Source organism: Arvicanthis niloticus, chromosome 13 (assembly GCF_011762505.2).
Source record: "Arvicanthis niloticus isolate mArvNil1 chromosome 13, mArvNil1.pat.X, whole genome shotgun sequence".
Classification (NCBI taxonomy): domain Eukaryota; kingdom Metazoa; phylum Chordata; class Mammalia; order Rodentia; family Muridae; genus Arvicanthis; species Arvicanthis niloticus.
Window position 1 is genome coordinate 20811599 of NC_047670.1, and position 25049 is coordinate 20836647.

The 25049-nt window shown below is 37.2% G+C and overlaps 1 long non-coding RNA gene and 1 pseudogene across 3 annotated transcripts in view; one reads left to right on the plus strand and one right to left on the minus strand.

Moving 5' to 3' along the window:
* LOC143434070 (uncharacterized) overlaps window positions 1-25049 on the plus strand; it is a 69034-nt gene that overhangs the window by 31119 nt on the left and 12866 nt on the right. For all 3 annotated transcript variants that reach the window (XR_013103261.1, XR_013103262.1, XR_013103260.1), the window contains exon 3: window positions 19999-20174. This is a non-coding gene — a long non-coding RNA (uncharacterized LOC143434070). The remainder of the gene's footprint in view (window positions 1-19998; window positions 20175-25049) is intronic.
* On the minus strand, window positions 16739-17216 carry LOC117718397 (UPF0547 protein C16orf87 homolog pseudogene; annotated as a pseudogene).

A 25049-nucleotide genomic window follows, 5' to 3' on the forward strand; every position in this document is an offset into this window, starting at 1 on the left:
TTGGTTTGTTTGCATTGTCTGTGGTCTTTCATGGCAATCTATTAATTCATTGTTGTGTGACTTAACAATATTGTGAGGTTTTATTTTTTTATTTTATTATATCTCATCTTTGTTAATTTTGAAGGATTGAGGTTCTGTATCATATGGATTCTTATGGATACTATCATTCTGCTACATATGGATTCCTGAAAAGACAGAAGTCTATAAACACATTTGTTCCTGGATAGACTTCTGCCTTAACTTGGAGGATTCTGGCCTTAAAGAAGAGTCTTGAACTCATGACTGTTGTTAGAACTGGAAACCTGATGTTCATTTTGGCTTGCTGGCATCACTCAGGATTTAGTCCTCCTCCTCCTTCTTCTTCTTGGTTTGTCCACTTCTTCCTTTTGCTCCTGAATGCCTTTGTTTTTCTTCATCTTTAGAAGTTTCCTAAGTCCCATTTCCATCCCATACACAACTTCAAAAATACTTGGTGAAGTTATAGAGCATCAGGTTTTCTTCTGAGGGCTGAGCCATTTGGAACTGTGTCCCGCAGCACTCCTGAGGAGTTAGTCATGCTTCTGTCTATAACACCAGATTCTTACACTATGTCTGGAATATAAAGTGCTTATTATAGCGCTTGCAGCATTGGAATTAGATTGGTTCAATTTCTATCCCTCATATGCTAGACTTCTGAAGGAATCAAGAAAATTTAATTATGTTATCAGATAATTAAACTATTTTAATAAAAAGTGAGCAAAACACTAAGCTGTATATGAAAATGAGACTAGATATTACATTTATAAACTTCCTTGGAGAAATAGTTTCCAAGCAGGTTACACACCATTAATTTCTCTTTTTCAAATTCATCCTTCTGGCCCATATTGTCTAAAACTGCTGGAAAAAGCAGTCCATGGAAAAAGTAGTGATTTTGGTATCCAAAAAACTAGATGCAATTAACTTCTATGGGCCTGTGTCACCTCATGTGTATGATGGAGATAACTTGTAGTTCACAGTTAATTGTGAGAATTAAATCAACCTAATAAAATAACATGTATATAATTGCTCATCATGATACCCAACTTGGACACTTGGATAGTTTTCCCCTCTTTGCAATAATCTTTGAGTTAATGTGACTAAGCATATAAATTTTAGTGATATTTCTTGTAATTTTATGTGATATCCACTCATTTCTAAGACAACTTACCAGTTTTATCTCTGTATGGAAAATTAATTTTAAAAATACTGCAAAGGATAACTCCTACCTATACAATTAAGCTACTTTCTAGATAAGAGAAGTCAGGTCTGATTGCAGTCAGAAATGTGAGCAATGCTTGTGTAGTTTTAGTCAGCATCTGGAATTGATCACCAGAACTTTGATTAACAGAACCAGCATGATGAATCCCAGATGTTTAAACATAGCTGAGCTCACTAGACTGGTTCATGAGAGTGAAGACATGGTAGGAGAGTAAACATATAAAAGAACTAAGTGTCAAAATGGCCCAGGAGGTGTTTAGACATATTGGCTCTGTTGTAGCGGATGAGTGGTGTCTCTAATTGAACATCTCCTTTTAAGTTTTATGAATATTATTCAAATAAAGGTCTGATATTCATTCAGTTACTATAAAAGGCAGGCATATGAGCCCTGCCTACAATCAGTTATGTAGGCTGTGATCATGTAGAAAGGAATCACCTCTTCCAAGAAGACTTTACAAGAGAAGTCATGGAACTCAAAGTTTCTGTTTTTTTTTCTTCTAAGATTTGTACCTAATTATGCAGCTATGATACAACACATTATAAAATCGATATGAGATAAATTTTCATATCAAAAATCAATATTTAAAGGACTTCCTGAAATTGAGAGAGACAGAGACAGAGAGGGGAAGTGTCTAGAGATTCCAATCCAAAGTCATAATCGTAAAAAACATATTAGTTATCATTCTGCTGATAATTTATTTAGTGCTTCTAGAAAGACAATAGGTATTTGATTACTTCCCTCAAAGCCTACTGTCCAGTTGAGGAACACATTTAATTTAGCAAACTCTATGACTAATTTCATTCATGCTCTTTGTTGTAGATACAATATCAGAGGTGTTATGAATTCAGTTATTTTAGTAGCGTAGGGGAAGAGTGTATTGTTGCTTTGTGACATAATTAAGTCTTATAAAATTTAATCCATATTTTCCCCTAGGAAATCAACCATGTATAATAGTAAGAAACAGTGCGCCCTAGTACGAAAGTCCCAAGTATCTCATTGCTAGAAGTTTTCTACAGAATTAAACATGTGTTGTGATAATATTTTTTCCAAAGACTTGAGATACTAAGCTAATGACAGGCAGTAAAATTCTAAATTTTAACAATTTTGAAATTACTCTTGAGTGTATGTGTGTGCATGTTATATGTAAACAGGTTGGTGAATGTGTGTGTCTGTACTATGGTTCAGATGTAGAGAGTAAAGAACAAATTTGCAGAATTTGTTTTCTTCTTCTACCCTTACTAGATATTGTAGTTGGTTTGAATGAGAATGGCCCTCATAAGTTCATGTGTTTGGATGCTTGGTCTCCAGTTGGTAGAACATTTTTGGAATGATATGTGACCTTATAGGAAGAAGTATGACCTTGTTGAAGGTTTGTCCCTGGGGATAGGCTTTGAGTCTGCAGAAGCCCATCTGTACTATACCATGTCATGTCAAGTTTCTCTCTCTGTCTCTTTCTCCTTCCTTCCCTCTCCTTTCTCCCTCTGCTCCTCTTCCCTCATACTGTACCAGCAACTATGGATCAGATATGGACTCTCAGCTGTGACTCCAACCCCATGCTTATTTGCCTGCCTCCTCATTCCCTACCATGGTGGTCATGGACTAACACTCCAAAACTGTCAGCAAGTCTCCAAACTAAATGCCTTGCTTTCTAAGTTGCCTTGGTCATGGTGTCTATTCACAGCAACAGAAGAGTAGCTTAGGTAATATTAGGTCAGTTACTGCCCGAGTTGCAGGCACTAAACTCTGGTTACCAGATTTATGTGGGAAGCAACTTTATCTGCAGAATCATTTTGCCAGCCAAGAACATTCTGGTTGATTCTTACAAAACATTTGTATATTTGGCCGTATTTATTTACTTCCTTTTTTTCAGTCTTTCCTTTCATACTCAGTATCATAACCTGTGACTCCGTTAAGTGTCAAATGTAAACCACTCATAAACTCCTGCACTCTCATTCTTTGAAATTATGGACATACTTATCCACGCATGCAGAAACTGTCCATCTGCAGGCTGTAGTTCCTTTGATTGTATTCAATCCTCTGACTTCTTATGCTTTCAGATTTTGTTTTAGATAGCATATCTGTTGAGGCACATTCCACTTTCTTCAAGGCTTGTTAAATCCATTTGCTTCATCCACTGACATCACAGAACCACGGGTTTCTCACGGTGTGTGTGGTTTTAGGTTCCAAGCCTGTCACCCTCATCCTAGTGTGAGATCCATGACAGACCCTTTATATGGACAATCACCCTATAGCTTGTACTCACTCTGTACCCAGAGAACGGAATATATTCAAACACCTCCATCTTGTGACAACTTAAGTTTTCAGAATGTCTGCCTGAGTATTCTCATTTTAGTCTTCAGCACACTGTTTTGATTTTGTTTTTCTTCTCAGAGTTCTCACAATTGATTCTTTCTTTAGATCCCATCTAAAGTGTGTCTTCCTCATGGAAGTCTCCTTTCCCCCACCCCAGTGTTTACTTTTCTGTTACTTTTATTCTTCTCAGTACTCATGATGACTTACAGCCTGAAGTTTGTCCTATCCATCAGGTGTATTGAATAGCAGGGCCATGTCCTTCTGATCTAATGTTGGGGTCCACACTAGCCCCACATTGGAGCGGGCCGAGCAAAATGTTGAGGCCTGGGCTGCCCTGCGTTTGGAGTGGCCACTTTATCCTGGCCCAAGTTGCTGCTCCGGTCCGTGGGTCGGGGTTCAGCAAGAGAGAGTGAGTGAGGCCGGACTCGAAGAATGCAGACCAGACAGAGTGTAATTCAATCCCGTTTATTCTTCAGTCTAAGTCCTAAATCTTGAGTTCCTAGTGCCTAGTCCCTAGCTCCTAGTCCCTCCAAGTTCCAAGTTACTTCTTCCAAGTTCTCTTCCAAGTGCCTGCTACCTGTCTTCTCTCTGCTGTGTCTGGTTCTCTCCTCTGTGTCTCCCTAATGTCTGATGTGTCTGATTCTGTCTTTTATATGTCTTACTTCTAAGCCATGCCTCTAAGTTACACCTTTAATCATGCCCTTAGGTCTTGTCTCTAAATCTTATTTCTAAACTACACTCTTAAGTCACACACCTTTAATCTCACACACCTTTAATCTCAAGGTATCTAAACCAAGATTATCGGAGTGTGCTCAGCTGGTGTAGGCTATTGTAATCCAAGTCACATGTCAGGGTATATGGCTCAAGATGGCTGCAAAGCTGATAGCCACTTTCTGCTAAAAGTTGGCCCCCAACACTGATCCTTATCTGACATTGAGTAGAAAGATAGAGACGCACTGTTGTTCAATTATGTCTATTTAACTAGGTAGAGGATGCGTATGTGAATGGCTGATGACTGCTCACCTAAATATATCATTAGTTTTGGTGTGTTTCTGTGTGTGTATGACAAGAATTTCTTTTCTCTTATAGGGAATCTCAAATCTTAAGTCTACAGAGATAAATTGACAATGGGGAGATTAACAAGTACTGAAGCATATAAACCTATTTATAATGTCAACGTGGGAAAAAGAGTACTTTGTAACACAAGGAGTCTCATTAGCTTATATACATGTCTTCATATTGAAGCAAGAAGTGGGCCATACACACAATTTTAGAGATGAAGAAAAATTTTTTAATGAAGATAAATGGTTCCAAGGAAAAGGTACTAGTTTATACCAGATCTTTTGGGTTCTACATAAGTCATTTGCTTTTCACCTCCTTCCTCTGTGGCAGGAGTTTATTTAGTCTTTGAAGTGAATGAGATTTCAGTAGGAAGAGTATCCTAGTTAGAGTTACTGTTACTGTTTTGAAACACCATGACCAAAATCAAGTTGGGGAGAAAAGGGCTTATATGTCTTATACCTCCCCATTGTAATCCATTGTGGAAAGGAAACAAAACAGGAACCTGGAGGAAGGAGCTGACTGAGCCTACAAAGGAGTGCTTCTTACTGGCATGCTTCTTCTGTTTTGCTCATCCTGTTTTCTTATAGAACCCATGCTCACAGGTCCAGTGATGGCACCACTCACCAAGGGATGCCACTTACCCAATATTAATTTAAAACAAAAAGACCCACAGGCTTGCCTGCAGCCTGATGTTTTGAAGTCATTTTCTTAGTTGAGGTTTTCTCGTCTCGGATGACCTTAGCTTGTGTCAAACTGACATAAAACTATCCCCCACAAATGAACCATTGTCAACTTGACACACAAACAAATCATTGTAAAGCCACAATCTTTATGTTACTGTTCATCCACAAGATCACACATTGATATAAACATCACATAAGACAGTTTACAAAGTTAAAATGTTTCATAGTCTTACAAATGTAAACACATTAGTCTCTTAAAATATTCAGTCCTTTAAAAACATCCAATATCTTTTTTAAATTTGAAAGTATCTCAACTGTGGGCTCCTATAAACTGAAAATAAGTGAACTTATTTACTTCCAGAGGAAAGAACCAGGGCACAGTTAGAATCAGATCAAAGCAAAACCAAACTCCCACGGTGTCAATCATTCTATGTCCAACATCTGGGATTCTCTTAGAGTATTCTGAGCTCCTCAAAATTACCTGAGCCACTTCTCAGGCTTCATCCTCTGCAACATACACAGCTTGTCTTAGACTTGGGTTAGTTCTACTCCAGAGCTGTTACCACTTTTGACGGTTGTCACATGGTACTAGCATCTGCAAAATGCTGATGTCTTCTGATGCAACTGAGATGCAGTTTCATCAAAAGACTCTCCTGGCCTCTCACAGTAACAAGCCTCAGTTGCTGTTCAAGACCCCTACATGCCTTCAAAACTGGTACCCCCTGAGAGACTTTTACAAATGACCAAGTTTGGCTTCCATCACTAGGTACAAGCTTGGCCACCATGATCACAGTTTGCATGTGCTCACTCTGAGAAAACACTTCCCAGAAAATCTCACCTCAATAACATCAGTCTCTTGTTAATCACCACTGATTTCTCAGCTCCAGCTGACCATCATCAATTTTCTCAGTGGATCAAAGATTTTAATGGTTCTTCCACTCCAACTAACCAAAACCATAGATTCTCAACTCAAAATAGCATATTTTCCTCATAGAGTAATTACGGACTCTCAAACTTCCCTTTGAAAATGTACAAAAAAAGGCTTTACCATCTATGCTACCCTCAACATTCTTATCTAAGATCTGACAAAACAGCTCATTGAGCTCTTAAAACTCAGTGTTTCATTTAGCCTAAAGTTTCAAAGTCCTTCTGCAGTCCTCCACCAAACATGACCACACGTGCTAACGTCTGTCACAGCAAAAACTATCTTGCACTTTTGGTACAAATTCTGTCCTGGTTAAGGTTACTGCTGCTATGAAGAAACACCATGACCCAAAGCAAGCTGGGGAGGAAAGGGTTTATTTGGCTTAGACTTCCACATTGTGTCTACTATTGAAGGAAGTCAGGACAGGAACTCATGCAGGACAGGAACCTAGAGGCAGGAGCTTATGCAGTGTCCTAGCTTGTTCATCATTGATTGCTCAACCTGCTTCCAAAAAATAAAAATAAAAAAAAAATAAAATAAAAAAAATAAACCAAAACCAAAACCAAAACAAACAAACAAACAAACAACAACAACAACAAAAACAAAAAATAACTCAACAAACAAACAAACAAAAAAACCCCAACAAAAATAAATTAAGCAAAACAGGACCACCAATCCAGGGATGGCACCAACAATAGGCTGGTTCATCCTTCACTGGTCACTAATAAAATGTACTTTAGGCTTGTTTACAAACCAATCGCATGAACATATTTTCCTATTTATTTATTTATTCACTTTATATACCAATCACAGTCCCTGCTCCCCTCCCATCCCTCTCCTCACATGGTCCCTTACCATCTCCCCTGAGAAGGAGGAGGTCCCCCTTGGATACCAACAAGTGACTGCAGAACTAGACACATCCTTTCCCACTGAGGCCAGATAAGGTAGTCCAGTTAGGGGAACAGGATCGACAGGCAGGCAACAGAGTAAGGGATCCCTCTGCTCCAGTTGTTGAAAACCAAGATGAACATCTGCTGCATATATGCAGGAGGCCTAGGTCCAGACCTTGTATAGTCTTTGGTTGGTGATAAATACATTTTCTTAATTGAGGTTTCATCCTCTCAGATGATTTTAGCTTTTCCAAGTTGATATAAAACTATCCAGCATAAAAAGTAATGGCAAAGATGTGTCCATCTTTGATGGATCTGAGCTTTAGGGAGAAAGGAAATTCAGGAAGAACCCCATCCAGCATCTGCTAATACTCAACATTTTTTTAAACCTAAATTATCACCATAACTGGAAGTTTATTGGGCTTAGAAACTATGGCTGTTATCACCATCATTATTATATCTCCCCTACTATAGGATTGGATACACAAATAGATAACACTTATTCCGTAAGTATCAATATTCAATATGCAGACAGAAACTACCCATTGAAATAGTTTTATTCTTGTGACCCTCCCTTCACTTTTTCGGGATATCAATGTGGCTTCTTATCCATTCACACATTTAGATGGTTGACTGGACCTTGGGAAAGAGTAGTTACCTTGTAGTTCCCAAGAGTGCTAAAACATATCCTTCTGAAGCTTCTCTGTAGGGTTCTGGGAACCTGGGAATGCACAGGCTGGCATTTTCCCATAGTTCCTCATGTTTACTCACTACAGATCAGCTTCTGGGCAAGGGTTAGGGCTGTGCTAAGCATTCACCTGGTTCCTGAGCTGCAGGCTGACCTTCCCAGTCCCGGAACTGTCATTCTGATGTTAAAACTAAGAAATAGAAATAGCTTTGCTGTCTGAGAACAGTGAGCCACTCAGCCACAGAAATATTTTAGTTAGGTAAAGAAGTTTTTAGTGACTGCTTATGTTTCTCTCTGGAAGACATGGTAAATGTGTTGGTGTTTCTAGACTGTGCAGTTCCAACCTCAGTCACACACCCAGTCACTTTGAATGGTGAAAAGCCTCATCTTTTTCTTTTCTTTTTTCTTTTTTTTTTTTTTAATCCCTTTAGAGCATTGTTTAACTGATGAAGTCAAAAGATCTGAAGTTCGAGATCCATCAAAGCAATCTATATGTAGGAATATCATGCAATGTACCAGCACCAGAACGTGTGTCTTGCCAAAATATGCCTCTGTGATATAGGGATTATTTTAAGTTAAATGCCATTGACATTTGGTGTAGGCGAGCAAAGCTCCCAAAATAAGACACATATTTTCCTGTGTAGAGAAAATTTCCATGTGTAAAAATGCTTTTCCCTAGGGATCAAGTAACACGTATTTACCATACTTTCTTATGACTTTCCCAGACTTGCCTCCTTTGGCCATATTTACTAAAACGCCTTTCCTTTGCTAAAATGCTGCATAGGTCCACATTCTGATGGCCTCGCCAGCCTATCCACTGCTGCTTGCCCTCATGCTTTAATGTTTAACGAAGATGTAAATGTACGCACGCTTTCCATGTGGTATTGCCCCTTGCAGTCCCTAGGATGCTAAGTTAGAAGATGCAGATGGGTAAAGAAAATTGCTTTTTTTTTTTCCCCTTATAAGACTAGAGGTTGTTAGTAATGTATAAATAACAGGAGACATGAGGCTCTCCGGTGAAAGAACCCACATTTTCTTACTGGAATCAGGGAGCATGCTGTGAAAAAGTGATCTAGGAACTTGAATGTGTGGGGAACGTAGCTAGGGTCTGCAGATAGGTGGGGGTAGTATACTCAAAAACACAGTTGAGAGAAACAATGAGGTATGACTCAGGGAAAGAGATGGGAAGTTAGTGCTGGAACCAGCTTCTGGCTTCCTTGACTGTCAAATGGAGACTTGCTGAATTAGTTAAAGAACTTTGAGCAGGGCCATGATTTTGGGTAGGAAAGGTATAACATGGTTGCAGACTCCTAAAATATTCCCAAAGAGAAGTTAATAGTCACTTGTCATTACTTAAGAGCAATAAAAAAGGACAGAGAAACTGGCATGGAATAAAGGAATTCAGTGACTGCAGTGGCATGGGCTAGACCAGGGAGCTGGGTCAAGGGAGTCTCTGGTTCCTGGTGCAGAGGTCAGCAGGGGTCTCAGTGTGTCTAACCCCAGGGATTAAGATTCCTGTGATGTCTCAGAGAGCAAATGTTTTATATCTTCTAAGACATTTCTTTCCAGGGTTAGAATACAAGGTCCACAAAGCAGTGCTGCCCACTTAAATATTTTGTAAATGTTTTTTGGGGGTACATCTATTAAGAATCACATTTATCCTTTAATTAGAAAAATAATACCTCTTCACACATAGCTGGTGTTAAGAGAGCCACACTTTATATATTGTTTTCAAATGCTGTTTCTCATTTTATCCTCCTCAAAACACCAGGAAAACGTATCTTATTTTTGTTTTTTATAGGTAAGAGCCAGGAAGCCTTGTGTAGCTTCATTAAAATTATATAAGAAGCTAAATAATAATTATAAAGACCAATTATCCCTTATAGACTCATGGCAGTGAAGCCCCATGAACACATATGGACCACAGAAAGTCAAACATGAACATCAGAATTCAGGTTCTGCAACCAGAAAGAAAACCTTTTGAGCCAACTTATACTTGTGAAGTCAGCAAGAAAATTACAGAGTTTTCCTTCGATTTCTTTTGTATGGTAGAGCTGAATAATTGTCCTCATCAGTGAAGATTAAAAACTGCCAGCAGTAAGAATTGGATGAGCCCAAGAGATGGGGCCATGGGTTAAGCCATTTGCTTCTAAGCTTAGACGTCTAGGTTAATTCATGAAACTCATGTGGAAGTTGGAGAGACCAGACTCCTATAAGCTCTCTTCTGATTTCCACATGTGCATTGTGGTCTGTGTATGTGTGCATGCATATACACCTGCATGCATATGCAAATAATTGTGTTTTTAAAAGTTGATATGCTGCATGGCATTCATTCTTTAAAAGCACCATGTTTGCTAACACTTTTATATATGGCATCTTAGTTAAATTTTAAAATAGCTCTAGGCTATATGATAATTGCAATTTTGTTTTAAAGAGAAATTTGTTTTAAAGAGAAAATTGAAAATCTTTTCATAGTCATTTGTTCTAATTTCAAAACTAATAAATGTCCATACTGAGTCCCATACCTAGTAGCTAATATTAAACAGATGCTCTTATCCATCATTTATACCCCCCCCCTTTTATGGTAAACAAAGTACCTACTGTGGTACCTGTGATGTTGTAAACACCAAATATAAAATAATTCTATCATTTTCCTTTTTGATCTCAAATCAAATTACATTTATATTGCTACAACATATCTGCTTGAACTATTTATGGACCTGACATTTAAGTAAACTGTTGTGCTGGGTCAAATCAGAATGAGGGTATACTTTTGAAGTTTTAATCTAGTACTAAGATACAACATATATTTCAGAATTGATGAGAAGATCAAACAGGAAAGTTGATGAGGGAGTGAAGAGGCAAATGGAGGGTCATAAAAGCGGCATCAGTAGTCAAGCCAAAGTTCACAAGGTTGAGGTCAGATTGTGGGAAATCCCTGTTCCAAACAAACAAGAGAAAAATAAAAGGATTAGGGAAAAAGTTTGGTAGTGGAATTTGTCCTGCCTCTGCCAGTGTTATTTTTTAAACAAAATCTCAATTGTTTAATTTTTACAAATAAAGACTCAGAAGATAGATGCTGAGGTGAAAGCTCAGAGAGGCAGAGAAAGTACCCAACTGACCTTCCTCCTCAACCGACACCCTCTCCCACAAAGTTCTTCTTTTCTATGCTGTCTCAAAAACCCTTAAACTCTGTATTTTTTCCCTTCTACTTCCTGTTTTTCTTTCTATCCATGCTCTTGACTTCCTCATACTCCCCATGTTTTTTTTCCTATGCTTACTTCCTGTTAACTGGATGCTTGCTCTGCCTCTTGACCTATGGTTGACTATATTTAATCCTCTTTACAATAAGCAGAAAGCTCTTGGATTAAATATTTGTGCTAGGACTGAGACACACCATAGCTAGAAGTAGTATTTTTTCCAGTAAATAAGAGTCTTGGGGTTCATATTGTGATTAAATATCCTGCAACATGCCAGTCCTTGAGTTTGATTTCACAAAAAGAGCAACCACAAAACCAAATAAAGCAATCATAATCATAATCACTCATAATCATAATCAATCATAATCATACTCAATAGAACTGCTATCATGCTGACATTTTTGGCACTTTTGCAGTGCATTGGGAAAGAAGAGGTTGCCAGGGACCTGACTTCAGGCACAAGAGTTTATATTTCAAGCACAAAATAATTACGCTGCTACCCACATGATCTCTCTTACTGTGCCCACTTTTTACAGGGACAATGTAGTTGCCACATCAGACACACTGGCTTCCCTGAACCCTGGTAGGAGGTCAAAGGAGAAACTCTGAGAGACAAAAAAGGCCAGTGTTGCTGTTGCTTAAAATAGGGACTCCAAATGCTTCAGGACTCTTGCAAAACTATTTTTATGCACAGGGATGTGATTTCTAGGGGACTGGGAATAAATCTATTATCATACTGGTTGGTAAGAGAGAACCCTTGAATTGAGGAAAGGGGAGGGCATTGTTTCAGCAGAGATGAGTTAAGGTCAACTTTGAAGCCTTAAACTAGTGTTAATAAGTACCACAGGATCTGAGACAAGTTTGGCATCTTGATGGTTAATTTCCATCATCAACTTAATTTGATTTAGAATCTCCTTGGAAATATCTTCGACAGTTTCCTAGAGAGGATGTTTCCACAGAAGTTTAAATGAGGAGGAAAGACTGACCATGAATCCATCCAATGGGCTGGGGTTCCAGCTGAACACAAAGAAAGCAAATTGGGTACTAGCATTTCTATTCTTCTGCTTCTTGACTTAAGTCCCAATGTGACAGTGACTTTGTGCTCTTGTAGCAAGGACTGTGTGCCACCATGGACTAGACCTTCGAACTGTAAACCCAAGTAAACTGTCTCTTCCTTAGGTTACTATTAGTCGGATATTTGGTCAAAGTAATGAGTGACTTTATTATAGCATGTATAACTAGACTTTATTTATATAAAAAAAAAAATCCCTCTCTGTTGTCACAAAAAAGTCACAGATCTAGAGTGGCCATAACCAGGTAGGTATTCAAGACCATGTAGCTCACTCTGGGTACCTGATTTGCTGAATCTCAATTTGTTGAAGATTTGTGGAATGGTATTCTAAAGTAATCCAGGTCTCCAAATTAGATCCATTTCATTGTGTTGTTTGTTGATATCAACTGAAGTGTCCAGAAGTCTTAATTTCCCAGAGAACCCCAGAGTTCTGAGCCAAGCTCTGGATTTACTGTTCAGACCTCCTTGTGTCCAATTAATGTCAACTTTCTTTGAGGTGAATGTCATTGGATGAAGATTAAACTTCATTGAACATGACTAGCCATTTTAAACCTCTAGTTGAATCTGCATCTAAAGAGTTTATAAGACAGATGCATATATTATACCATTTTGACATGGCTTTTAGAAAGATGGAAATTAAATTATCTAGGAAATTGAAGATCTGTCTATATACAAACAAGCCTGATTTACATGGTAGAATCATTGTGATGTTTTCTTGCACTCAACTGACCAATGGTTTGACAGACTAAACTCAGTGAATTTGTTGTCATCATGCTTTATTGGCTGCAGAAGCTATGTCTCTATTCAGCCTGTGAACATGGTACACATCAAGTTATGTTGGAAAAAAATAAGCATAGAGATTTGTTGGCTTACCCAGGAAGTTCACATTATAAATCATGACAGTATTTTCTAAATTCAGACCTTTAGAAGAAGGATAAGATCCCTCATTGCACCTTTTCCCATGGCGAATTTCAATGAAAAAAGTAGCTATGATTTAATTAATAGTGTGGATAATCTAACAGGGCTTTAAAAAGCTTCAGTTTTCAAAAAGTAAAATATAAATATATCATTTTTACTTCTTTCTACCTCTAATGTACTTTTCTTTCTTTACTTTCTCTTGAATTGATGGTCCAGTTTATATTTATATATCTATATCTATATCCGTATCCATACTCATACCCATACCTATATCTATACGTGCAGATTAATATATTGTTACAGTGGGCTCAGTCCACAGTTAGGAGATACACACCTGGAGCAGGCTGTTTCTCCCTCTCTCAGCATCCCTTCACTGCCTGTCATTCTCTGTGTAGGTGTGGGACTATATGAGGTTTCTCCCTTCCACAGCATGGCTAACTTTTATGGGAGGCATCTTTTTTATTTTGTGTCTCTTCTACCTTCTTGCATTCTAGTAACTAATACATACTTCCTCCAAAGGGTACAATAAACAATTTGAACTATAAAAAAGCTCAAAAGGAAAATTATCGGCAACTTTTGAGTGGACACAGAATCATAATAGGAACCATCAAACGCTCCCCAGCTGCTGAGTGGCCTAGTCATCTGATGTCAACACAGCAGGAGGACGTGGCTGAGATCCCACATGGCCCCAGCCCACTTTATTTCTTTTCTTCTCACCATAGGAAAATATTTCCCTTTCCCCCGTGTCCCAGGGCTCATGAGGCTGTGTTAGTCCTCCTGGTTCTATTTCTAGCTATTTATCTTTTCACATTCCTATATTTCAACTCTCGTATTTCATTCTTTCTGCTTCTGTGTTTATTTTAAAGGCTGTGTTGGATATTAAAATTAAAAACTGAAGATGTAGTTAAGTTTTGAACACACAACATGTTCTACCATAGAGACTTTGCACACATTATTTCTAATAAAAAGTCCTTACATGTATAGTGTGAACATGCATATTTTACAATCATGCCAATTGAGGCTCAGAGACTAAGGAAAGTGTCCAAAACTTTGGACACTTTATTTAGCCAGTTTATAGCACAGTTGACAGTAGAGTTCTGGATGGTCACCTTCCTTCCATGATCATCATTGTCCTTGCTCTGCTTTCACTGGTCCACCTATCCTAGCTTAACATGGACTACCTGCCCAGTCCTGGCACACTGAACTCTCAGGGATGATCAGGGACCTTTGATCTTTATCTTAGGAGAAGTTTTTTCTTTGATTTAGTTACATTTTTCTCAGACTGTCTTCAAACTATTTCCCTAACTAAGGACCCATTAGATTGTATACTCCTGCCTTAACTTCAAAGGTTCATCTCTCTGCTCCCTGCTGCATTCCCTATCAGTACGATTAATCAGTTATTGCCTTTCCATAAGACACAGCAAGCTATAACAAAGTTGGATCTTTGATGACTGTGCTTTTTGGAAATTATTTCAAACTTCTAATTCAAAATTTGTGATTGGCCCCAGTTATTCTTAAGCTGGTCTTTCCCAAGCTGTTCTTCCTGTTAGCTAGAATACAGTTCCAAAAATGCTTGCTGTTTGAAGCAGAAAAAGTCCTAAAATAAGGAAAGAGTGTCTCTCTAGACAGGTTTCTCAAGAAAGACACAGAAAAAAACAAGGGCAGACTTGCTGATTAGAAGCCCTACCCCCCACTGTCACAGCTAAGGACTGAAATAACCATGCCACATCAGGATAAAGCTGTGACCAAATATGCAGTTGATAAACTGAAGGAGGAAAGGTCTATCTTGGCTCACAGAGTCGTAATTTTCAGTTCAGTTTTGACTCTGTTGATTCAGAGCCAGTGGTAAGGCAGAGCATGATGGAATCACAAGGAAGAAAAGTCTATTTACCTCATGGAGTTCAGAAACAGAGGAGTAACATGAAGGAGCCTAGACAGGATATGTCTCCTTGACAACATGCCCACAGAAAACAGAAATGAAATAGGTCATTGGCTTCCAAGTTTTATTCAACTTCGAGATCTTTCACAAATCCTTCTTATTGACAAAACTGGACTTCCGCGTAGAATCTTCACTGCAGGATAGAACAACCATCTTTCAGTTTTACATTATTGACTTCACAGAATTTCATTTAGGAAAGCAGGTAGAGTTGATGAGAAGTAGATCAATTTTCTATATTCAACTGAAACGATGTTTAGTAAACATTGAATCTTAAGTTTTGCAAAGACCAATGTATTATTTGCATAATAAATGCATTCCTCAATTATGTGCATAATCTGTGTTTTATTTTATAGATGGCCAATGGTATTTCTTTTTGCTGTGTTGACTTTACTGTTTGATAAAAGATTTTTCTTTATTAGTTGCAAGTGACCTGGCATGTAGCTATCACTGTGATAACTTCAGTAGAGAGAAACAATGAGTAGAATTTTAGAGATTTTTATGGTACAGAAGTTGGAACAGGAAAAAAGATGAATCTTGTTGGAAAATTTCAGACTTATTCTATATTTCATAAGAAACCAGCAGAAATATTGATAATTTGATCCTTTTAATAGTTATTTTAGAGAAGCCAAACTAATAATAGTGTGCTAATCAAATAGTGAAAGAAAACAGTTTTGGAGTTTCAGAAGTAGTAGTATTAATGATATACACTAAACTGGCAATGATATTAAATTGACATGTAAGCTTTTCATGTTTTTAAATAAAGAATAAAATCCAGTGTCCCTTAATCAAGTCATTATGAAAAAGTTATTTATAGAATAAGAAGAAACATTTACCTCATAAATAATTTTTTGTTCTGAAAAAAATATTTTTAACTGGGATATACATCAGTTATCTGAAACACCTTTTTTTTTTAAATCTACTCACTTTCAATATTAAGGGTTATTTTTTTCCAGGATGAAGTAATAGCTTAGATAACTACCAGAATTACGTATAAATGAACATCCATTCACACAAAATATCACTGTTTCCAAGTCACTAAGAAATATTTTGCAATTTATATAATAAATATATCTGTGTTTAGGTTAACAGGCACCATCTTGATAACAGAAAAAGTTTTTTAAAAACCAATAAATAAACATTCAAAAAAACCAAGGTGTTTATATCTGAAATATGATATAGCCTTAAATGTTTTTCTTCATATAGCACCCAAACTGTCTAGAAAGTTTCTGAAAATATAACTCCTACCTTAAATCATTAAAATAGCACCCAAAAAGATCAATTGAAGACAGAATTTATAATTTATATTCTTAATTCTTCATTCAATAAAATATCAATTACCAATTTATTAAAAGTCAATGGATTGTATACATGCAATCTTTTAATGGTGAGATCCTGAAGTACATACATTTAAAAGTCACTCTCCTGACAGGACTGAAGACACTGCGTCTCTGATGCGAACCTGAAAACTACCAAGCCTGTCAGCTGTTCTACCTTGTGTATTTCCACCAACATTCCTAACCCTTCAATCTGTAAATACCTATTCAGTTTCTGGGTTTTTATTTTGTTGTTGTTGTTTTGTTTTTGGTAGTTTTATTTGTTTGTAAATACATCTAGTATTATCCCAACAGAAAACACTGATAATAGTCATTGGTAAACAAGGAAATCCAGCAAAGTCTAAACCCACAGCTTTGCTCCCAAAGTGTGACAACAGACTAGAAAACAGAGAAAGCCATCAATGGCCCTCATTCACACAGTCTGAGTGCTCCTGAGAGTCCACGACCGGCTGAGAATTTGTTGGTGTAATCCTGAAGAAAGTGGCAACAGATTTTGAAGACAAATATCAGAGAATAAGTCTTTGATTGATAGTTTTTCTATTTATTCCTGCCAAGGCAACTGAAAACACAAAAGCCTTCTCATCAGAGAGGTTAGCATAGATGTCAATTTCCTTTTCCTGTTTTCCTCTCTCTTCCTCATGTTTTTTGGCAGATGTACTTTTAGGTCTTCTCTTCCTCATCTGATATGATCTGAATGGCTGTTACTTCTAGATCTCTTTCTGTTTTCTGAATCTTTATTTACTGTAGAATTTATCTTCTCTTGCCTAACTCTCTGTTCACCTCCTCTTGGCTTCTGCTTGTTTACTGTAGACGGTGGTGATTTCTCTGAATGTTTTGCACTTAGTAGTTTTCTGCTAATAAATATGTAACCACAGGGACACGATTTACATGCAACAGGAATCAGTTGGTCGCACTTGGTGGCCATGTTCACTTTTTTGGCTCCAGTTGCAGACATGCTCCCCTCCTGAGCAGCTGTGGAAGCTGCAAGGTAGCTCCTGACACAGCTTTTTACAAGATTCAGATATAGATCCTACAGTATGTTTTATAGCTAGATATCAATCTTTGAAGAGCTATTTGGTTTTAAGTTGAATTGAAATATAATATCAGATTCTGTTAGTTACAAATGGTAAATTTCTATTTTGGTTCCTTTTGCTTCCATATCTACTGTTTCTAGATGGAAAACATTACTAGCTTGCTGCCTTAGATTTAACCTAAGGATGTTTTCATTTTGGTTCCAACTAGATTGACAGTTCAAAGCCAGAAGAGGTCTTGAAAATTCTTTTAAAGAATGTGGTTAGTATAAGTCAGTTGATGAGCTAGTTATAGTTCATTTAATTTCCTCACAAGAGTTAATTCTGTGTGTGGTAGATTTCTCTTTCTTTCTTTTTTTTTTTTTTTTTTTTTTTTTTTTTTTTTTTTAAAGAATTTATTTATTTATGTTGTGTAAGTACACTGTAGCTGTCTTCCGACACCCATATGAGGGCATCAGATCTCATTATGGATGGTTGTGAGCCACCATGTGGTTGCTGGGATTTGAACTCATGACCTCTGGAAGAGCAGTCAGTGCTCTTAACCACTGAGCCATCTCACCAGCCCAGATTTCTCTTTCATTAGATGATTTTTGCTGTTATGCATTACCCTTTGAATGCTACTATGATTGTTATCAAAATAGAGGCTATGTTCTAGACTTGGAAATATACATGCTAAGTACGTATTACTACTATCAAATGCAGCCAGATGATTACTTATGTCCAAGAGAGTCAAAATGGAAGCTTGGCTTATCGAGCAGCTTTCTTAGATTGTATTTCCTTCAAGAAGAACAAGACTTCACTGAAGGACAAATTCCTAAGGTAATGCTATTTGTATAAAATAAATATAATGTCAAAAATTATGTAGGACAAAAAAGATAATTGGTGGAAGTGTGGAGTGCTCTGGAGTAAGGCAGTTAGTTCCATGAACAGGAGGCAAACTCTACACCTTTAGCAGTCACACTCATAGGAATGGGTGGATGGGTAAATTGAGATAGGGACTGTCAACTACCACTCTGTTGCATTCAACAAGGAAAGAGGCTGTATTATTGCAAAGATCTCATTGATTGTGATAGTTTTGCACTCCTTGCCTCCTTATCTTCTAAAAGAAAAGCATTCACAGTCAACCGTGGAAAGGGCAATGAGTGCTGGTCATTTTATCTAGTGAAACCATAAAATCCATATATGAGACTCCATAGAGGGCTAGGTTTAGCCTTAGACACAGAGTAGCCAATCAGCATATTGATCAATAACCCATATGGTAAGACCAACTTCCAGAGCCAATTTAGCCTGGTCAGATTACTGAATTGGGATATTGAAGTAGGCAATGTTGGGAGAAGTTAAAAAATACAAATCAGAGCTGCAATGATGATTGAATATAGAGCCTAAAGTTTTGTGAAAAGCAAATATCATAAAAGATTGGCACCTATAAGTAGACAAAGGCAATTAACAAGAACTGTGTGCAAGAAATTTGCTGGAAAAATAGAGATGGCAAACACAGAAAGAAGAGAAATAGTTACTAAAGCAAATTTAGAACTAAAGACCAAAGAATTACAAAGTCTTAGTTCTGGGATGCATTGTTTCTCTTTGTTCTGTGCTTGCAAATATTCAGAAGAATGTGCTCAGAGGACACCATGCTAGGAAAAAAAAATATCGATTGCTATTGAGAAAATGTAAATATTGTTATTTATATTGTCTTTCTTTATCTACCACTGATTGTGCCTTTTATTCTAGAAAGTTCTCTGTTAATTGAGTTGAAGACTGCAGGAGGTCAGAATGCTCCACAACCACAATTTTTAAACTCAACATTAATAGTTGAGTGTGGGGAGCCGACAGAAGGCGGCTATCATCCTTGCAGCCATCTTGAGCCATATACCCTGACAAGAGATTTGATTACAATAGCCTACAACAGCTGACCACACTCTGATAACATCTTGTTTTAGATACCCAGGATTTTCCTGTGGGTGTGTGAGACTTAAAGGTGTGATTTAGAGATAAGACTTAAGGGCATGACTTAGAGATCAGATTTAGAGATAAGACCTAAGGGCATGACTTAAAGGTGTGGCTTAGAAGTGAGACATATAAAAGGCAAGAGGTAGACAGAAAAATTATTAAGTATTAGGCACTTGGAGTAGGCACGTGAGACTAGAGACAGGCAATTAGGTATTAGGCACTTGGCACTTGGAGGAAGAACTTGGAATTAGATATTAGGCACTAGAACTTGGAACTGGAATTAGTACTCAGAAGAACAGAGTATTAGACTTTAGGCACTTGGATTAGGCACTTAGCACTTGGAGAAAGAACTTTTGAACTGGGAAAGGGACTAGCAACTGGAACTAGGATTAGGTGCTAGGAACTAGGGACTTGGAACTAGGGACTTGGAGAGAAGAAGAGAGACTGAAGAATAAACGGGATTGGATCACACTCTGTCTGGACTCCATTCCTCGTGTTCTCACTCTCTCTCTTGCTGAACCCCAATCCTCTGACTGGAGCAGCTTGGGGCAGTGCGGGCTCTAAAACTTAGCCCCCAAAGCTTTTGGCAGTGTGGGTTCCAACATTGATAGAGCAGACCCCAACATTTTGGCCCCCAAACATGGGCTAGTGCAGTTCTTGACATTTTTGGCATCTAACATGGGGCAGCTCGGGGGCCACAACAGTTGAGTATAATCTCTGAGTCTACTTAGTTTGTTCTTTTCTCCGTCCCCTCAGAAACATGTCCAATCTGTGAGAAAGAGGAAGAGGGAGAGGATGATGAGGATGAGGATGAAGAAGAGGAAGAGGAAGAAGAAGAGGATAAGGAATAGATATTGTCTGAACTTCAAAAGGAGGATAGAGGAGTTGTGGAAAGGATTCCAATTAAAGAAACCTGAAGATACTTGCAACTTGTGAGTAATTTCTATAAGATCAGAAACTATAAAGGCTGGGGAGAGAGGGAAGATTTGCTCAGTGTCTTGTGAGAACAGCCTTGTTGCCTTACTCCACATAGAAGAGTGCTTATTGTTATGCTGTAAAATTTATAAACTGATAATTTAGAAGAGTGGAGAAATCTTTTCATAATTTATCCTCTTTTACTCATTAGAATCTTCCATAAAAGGTAGAAAATACATAAATTTTATTTATTTATGTTTTGGTCAAGCAGAATGTCTAACTCCCTATGAATTTTAAGTCTTCTTTAGTATTTACATGGCCAGCTGTTTAACCTTATAAACACTAAACACACTTAGGTTTGAATGTGCAAGAACACATCTAGAAAGTTACTTTTTTAAGGTTAAGAGAAGCATAGGCAAATTGTTTCTGTGTTTCGATTTTTTGCTTATTTCAGAGTTGATAAATTGATTTTCTCCACACAGCATCGAAGCAGGTCTCAAGGTAATGAACAGTCTGCAAGTAGGCAACAAATGAGTGAGATAGCAAAACTAATAGATGGAAGGGACAGGTAGAGGGCAGGCTATCCTGCAGCCCTGCAGGGTACCCAGTGTGAGCACCTCTGAGGTTTAAAGTTCTGTAGTTAGAGTGAATTTCCCTCTGTTGAGCAGAGAACTTAGCAGGAGGCTCTGACTTTCTATCTCTTCTCTCCACCTAGGCTCTTGTAGATTGCATATGCCTTGGTGCTGTCCTAGCCTACTTTGGAACTGCAGAATCTGGAATTTGAAATGGAAATTTTTCTCTGAGTTTTTTTCAGAACCAAAAGTTTTCACTGAGTTACTTTAAAAGAAAAATATCACTACTAGCACAGGTATTAATCAGATCAGTTCAAGATTGGAACTTCAATTGAATTCTCAAAAAAAAAAAAAAAATCAAAACAGTGCAGCCCTAATGTGATAATGTGTGCTTACAAACAGAGCTTTGTGGTTGATGCCATTCGACCACTCTACAAAATCTTGCCAGTAACTTTATTGCCATGAAAATCGGAGAGTTGATTAGTGGGTTACTTAAAACTGTAATCTTAGCCTCCAGTGGATTGATTTAAATCTAATTTAAAAATGTTCTTAATATTTATTTTAACAAAAGTTTATTTAGAAATTTAAGAACAGAAAACAGCTTCAAGTGTTTCTGCAACTAAAAGTGGTTGGGTCCATCATTTTCCCCAAGGTGGCCATATTTCCCTCAAGACTAATTTGTCATTGACGAAGCATCTGTCTAAAGCCATTCTTCTGGTTGTGAGAGCCTAGAATAAATAAAGTTCTATTTGGATAGTCAACTATTGTTTTTTAAGTAATGTTGGATGATGATAAGTGAGTATAATATTTTTAGGCTTAAATTTAATGGTGTCTATTTTTCTTGAAATTGGAAAAATAACAGGGTGGTATTTTGGACTTGAGCCTTATCTCCTATTTAACTGCTTACTGGAAATTCAGGGGAATAAAATAGTTGAAGAGGATTTAGAAATCTTATGTTTTTTGTTTTTTCATTTTGTGTTAATTGTACTTACTTATGTAACAGTTCAAATGTGCTGCTATGGATGGAACTGAATACTTATCAAAACAGTCACTGAAGCGTTTTTTATTTTGAAACATATTTTCCTTTTCTAAGTACTAAACCATGGTGTCATTTTAGGATTTGAGTCTTCAAATTCATACTTAATTTCCTTACACCATGCTAGCCACAGATATAAATGAAACATATTGTGATTGATAGATATTTACATGTGATAAATACATGTAAACTATAAATGTTTACCACAATGTGATAAAGGATAACATTAAACTGGCATCTCCAGGAAGAGATGGTAAAAGTTAAGCCTCACATTCACTCCCTTGCTAAATCAGTTGTCAAACATTAATTGAATATCCGCCCTTAGAACATTTTAATTGTATTTTAATTATTTAGTAAGATGTCTGTTTTATCAGACTGTTTCTGTAGATGAATCAGTAATTAATACATAGCACATTTTTTGTGCATATTAGGAAAGTAAACAAAGTAACAATCCAGAATGATATTCAGTAATAAAAGAGGTCTTGTTTAGTGTATTATAATGTATCATAATATATTCCTTATGAATAAGTTTAAGTACTTTGTCTTCATTATATTTAAATTCTGTAATAAAGCTTCAAGAAAGTATGAATACGATATCAGAGATTCTGTGTCTTTCTCAGTTCTTAGGTTGTAAAGATGGAGGTCTCAGTTGAACTCATGCAAGTATGATTTTAGTTTCTATGCCTGTTTAACTAGTAGTCATCTGATTTATCCAGAAAAATAGAAAAATAATTTTATCATAGTATTTTGTTAAAAAAAGAAATGTAATAAGTTTCAAGACTGAGTCTATTATTTTTATATTAATAAATAATGAATGCAATTCTGTAAAACATGAAATTCTGATGTATGTACACATTCTGGAATGACAAAATCCTAGGGCAATGATAAAAATAATACACATACTTAACATCACCATGGTGAGAGTACATATATCTACCCTGTAGTACTCACCGTTAAACCCTATCATTAGTAATTATAGTTTCTATGCTTCACAGAGCTCCTGTGTCTATTCTTTCTAATTCTAGCTATGTATCCTTTGACCTACTTCCACTGCATATAAGTGAGATCATATGGTATGATGTTGATTATCAGATTGGCTAGACTGAGAAGCATGCTGGAGATTGGTGAGGTACACCTTTAAGGACGTCTGTGAGAGTAGCTTGTGTCTTAGTGACTCTTTTATTATTGCTATGGTAGAATAACATGCAGAAGACAACTTTTGGAAAATTTGGAGGGTTTATGGTTTTAGGGTAAGTCAATGATTGTGATGGTGGGGAGCATGGTAGCAAGGAAGCAGACATGGCCCTGGAGCAGTACCTGAGAGCTCACATTCTGTTTCACAAGTAGGAGATACATATGTACACACAGACACAAACACACACAAACACACACACACACACACACACACACACACAGAGAGAGAGACAGAGACAGAGACAGAGACACAGAGACACAGAGAGAGACAGAGAGGGAAAACCCTAATTGGAAATGACATGGCTTACTGTGAAGGTAGTGAGATCAAGGACAAATTTTGAGCATTTTAAGAGGTACATGTTGAAGGGAAGTTGATAGCATATATGTAGACAGTGGGACTAAAGATACATATTGAAGAATCAAAGAATGGCATGTTGGAATCACAAAGAATAATTTTAGAACTGAGAGCCTAGATGGGAATAAACTTATATATATTATAATATATAATATTATATTATAATATATATTATATATAATATATTATATATAATATATTATAATAATATATTATATATTATAATATACATATATTTATTATACATATACATATATTATAATATATATAATATACATATATATTTATTATATATACATATATATTATAATATATATAATATACATATATATTTATTATATATACATATATATTATAATATATATAATATACATATATATTTATTATATATATAAAATATACATAGCTGGTGGCTAGAGAGATGGCTCAGCAGTTATGAAAACATGTTGGTCTTGTAGAAGATCTAGGTTTAGTTCCTAGCACCAACATAACTATAATCAAAGTGGATTCAATTTCCTCTTCTTGCCTTCTCAGGAATCTGGTAGGCATGCAGTGTATATACAAACACGAAAGCAAAATGCTGCACACATAAAATAAAGATAAGTAAATCACATTAAAAAAGAATGAAGACTGCATTGGCAGGCATTCTGACCCTTGGTTGTAGGAACAGTAGTGGGTACAAAAAGTAGGATCTTAGGAAGAATGTCCAGTAAAAAACATAAGGGCATTACTGCCTCATGTCCCAAAAGTGAAGAAGGAAGTAATTTGGCAAAGTGAGTCAGGTAAAGCATTAACTAACAGGTAGGGTGGCATATGAAGGCTGTGTTAGTGATGAAGACAAGCCCTGACAAACCAGAACAGGAGCATTCATGCATGTGCATCAGCAAGAGCCTGCCTAAGCCAATAGAATATGGAAAGGGAAGGGATGCAGAGAGTGGGTACAGTCAACTTCTGGATTTTATTTCAATCACAATAATTTATAAGACACACAAGATTAAGGAAAAAAGTCACTTGATGTTTCAAATAGTACAGCATGCTTACATGCCCACAAGTGATTCAGAAGATATGTAAATCCAAAGTTGGGAGAACATGCCCAGCTTCTCCAACAGCACCTTCTCTCCCCATTTCCATATCCCTGCCCATAACTCTGACAGAAGCCTACTGCTTTACTGGAGGTCACACCAGTACCCATAACCCCAGAGGTCACACAGGCAGGCAAAACACCAGCAAAGACATACTACTGGACATAGGACACGTTGTTCATCATAACCACAGGCTACCCAGGCCAGAAGATCAGAAAGAAAGTAGAAACCAAGGGAAAATTTTTCATCCAACAAAGACCAATTCAGAAATCATCATAAATCTATAATTATTTTAAACCCATAGAAGAGCACAATCAATAGCCCAGGGCAAAATGGCACCAAGGGTATTAGTATTCTGTCTAAACTCCAACTCCATAGTTACCTGGCAGCAGCCAGGTAGGCCTGGCCCACTATACAAGGGGCTGTTTGCTCCCTCCTACCTCTCTTGATCTCTTGATCTCTTGCCTCTAGCTTCTCTCTGTCCCCTCGCCCCTCCCCCTTCCCTTCACTCTTTCTCCACGTGGTCATGGCCGGCCTCTACTTCTCTGCTCCTCTACTTCTCTCTCTCTCTCTCTCTCTCTCTCTCTCTCTCTCTCTCTCTCTCTCTGCCTCTACTACCCTCCTGGCTCTCCTCCTCATGCTCTGAATAAACT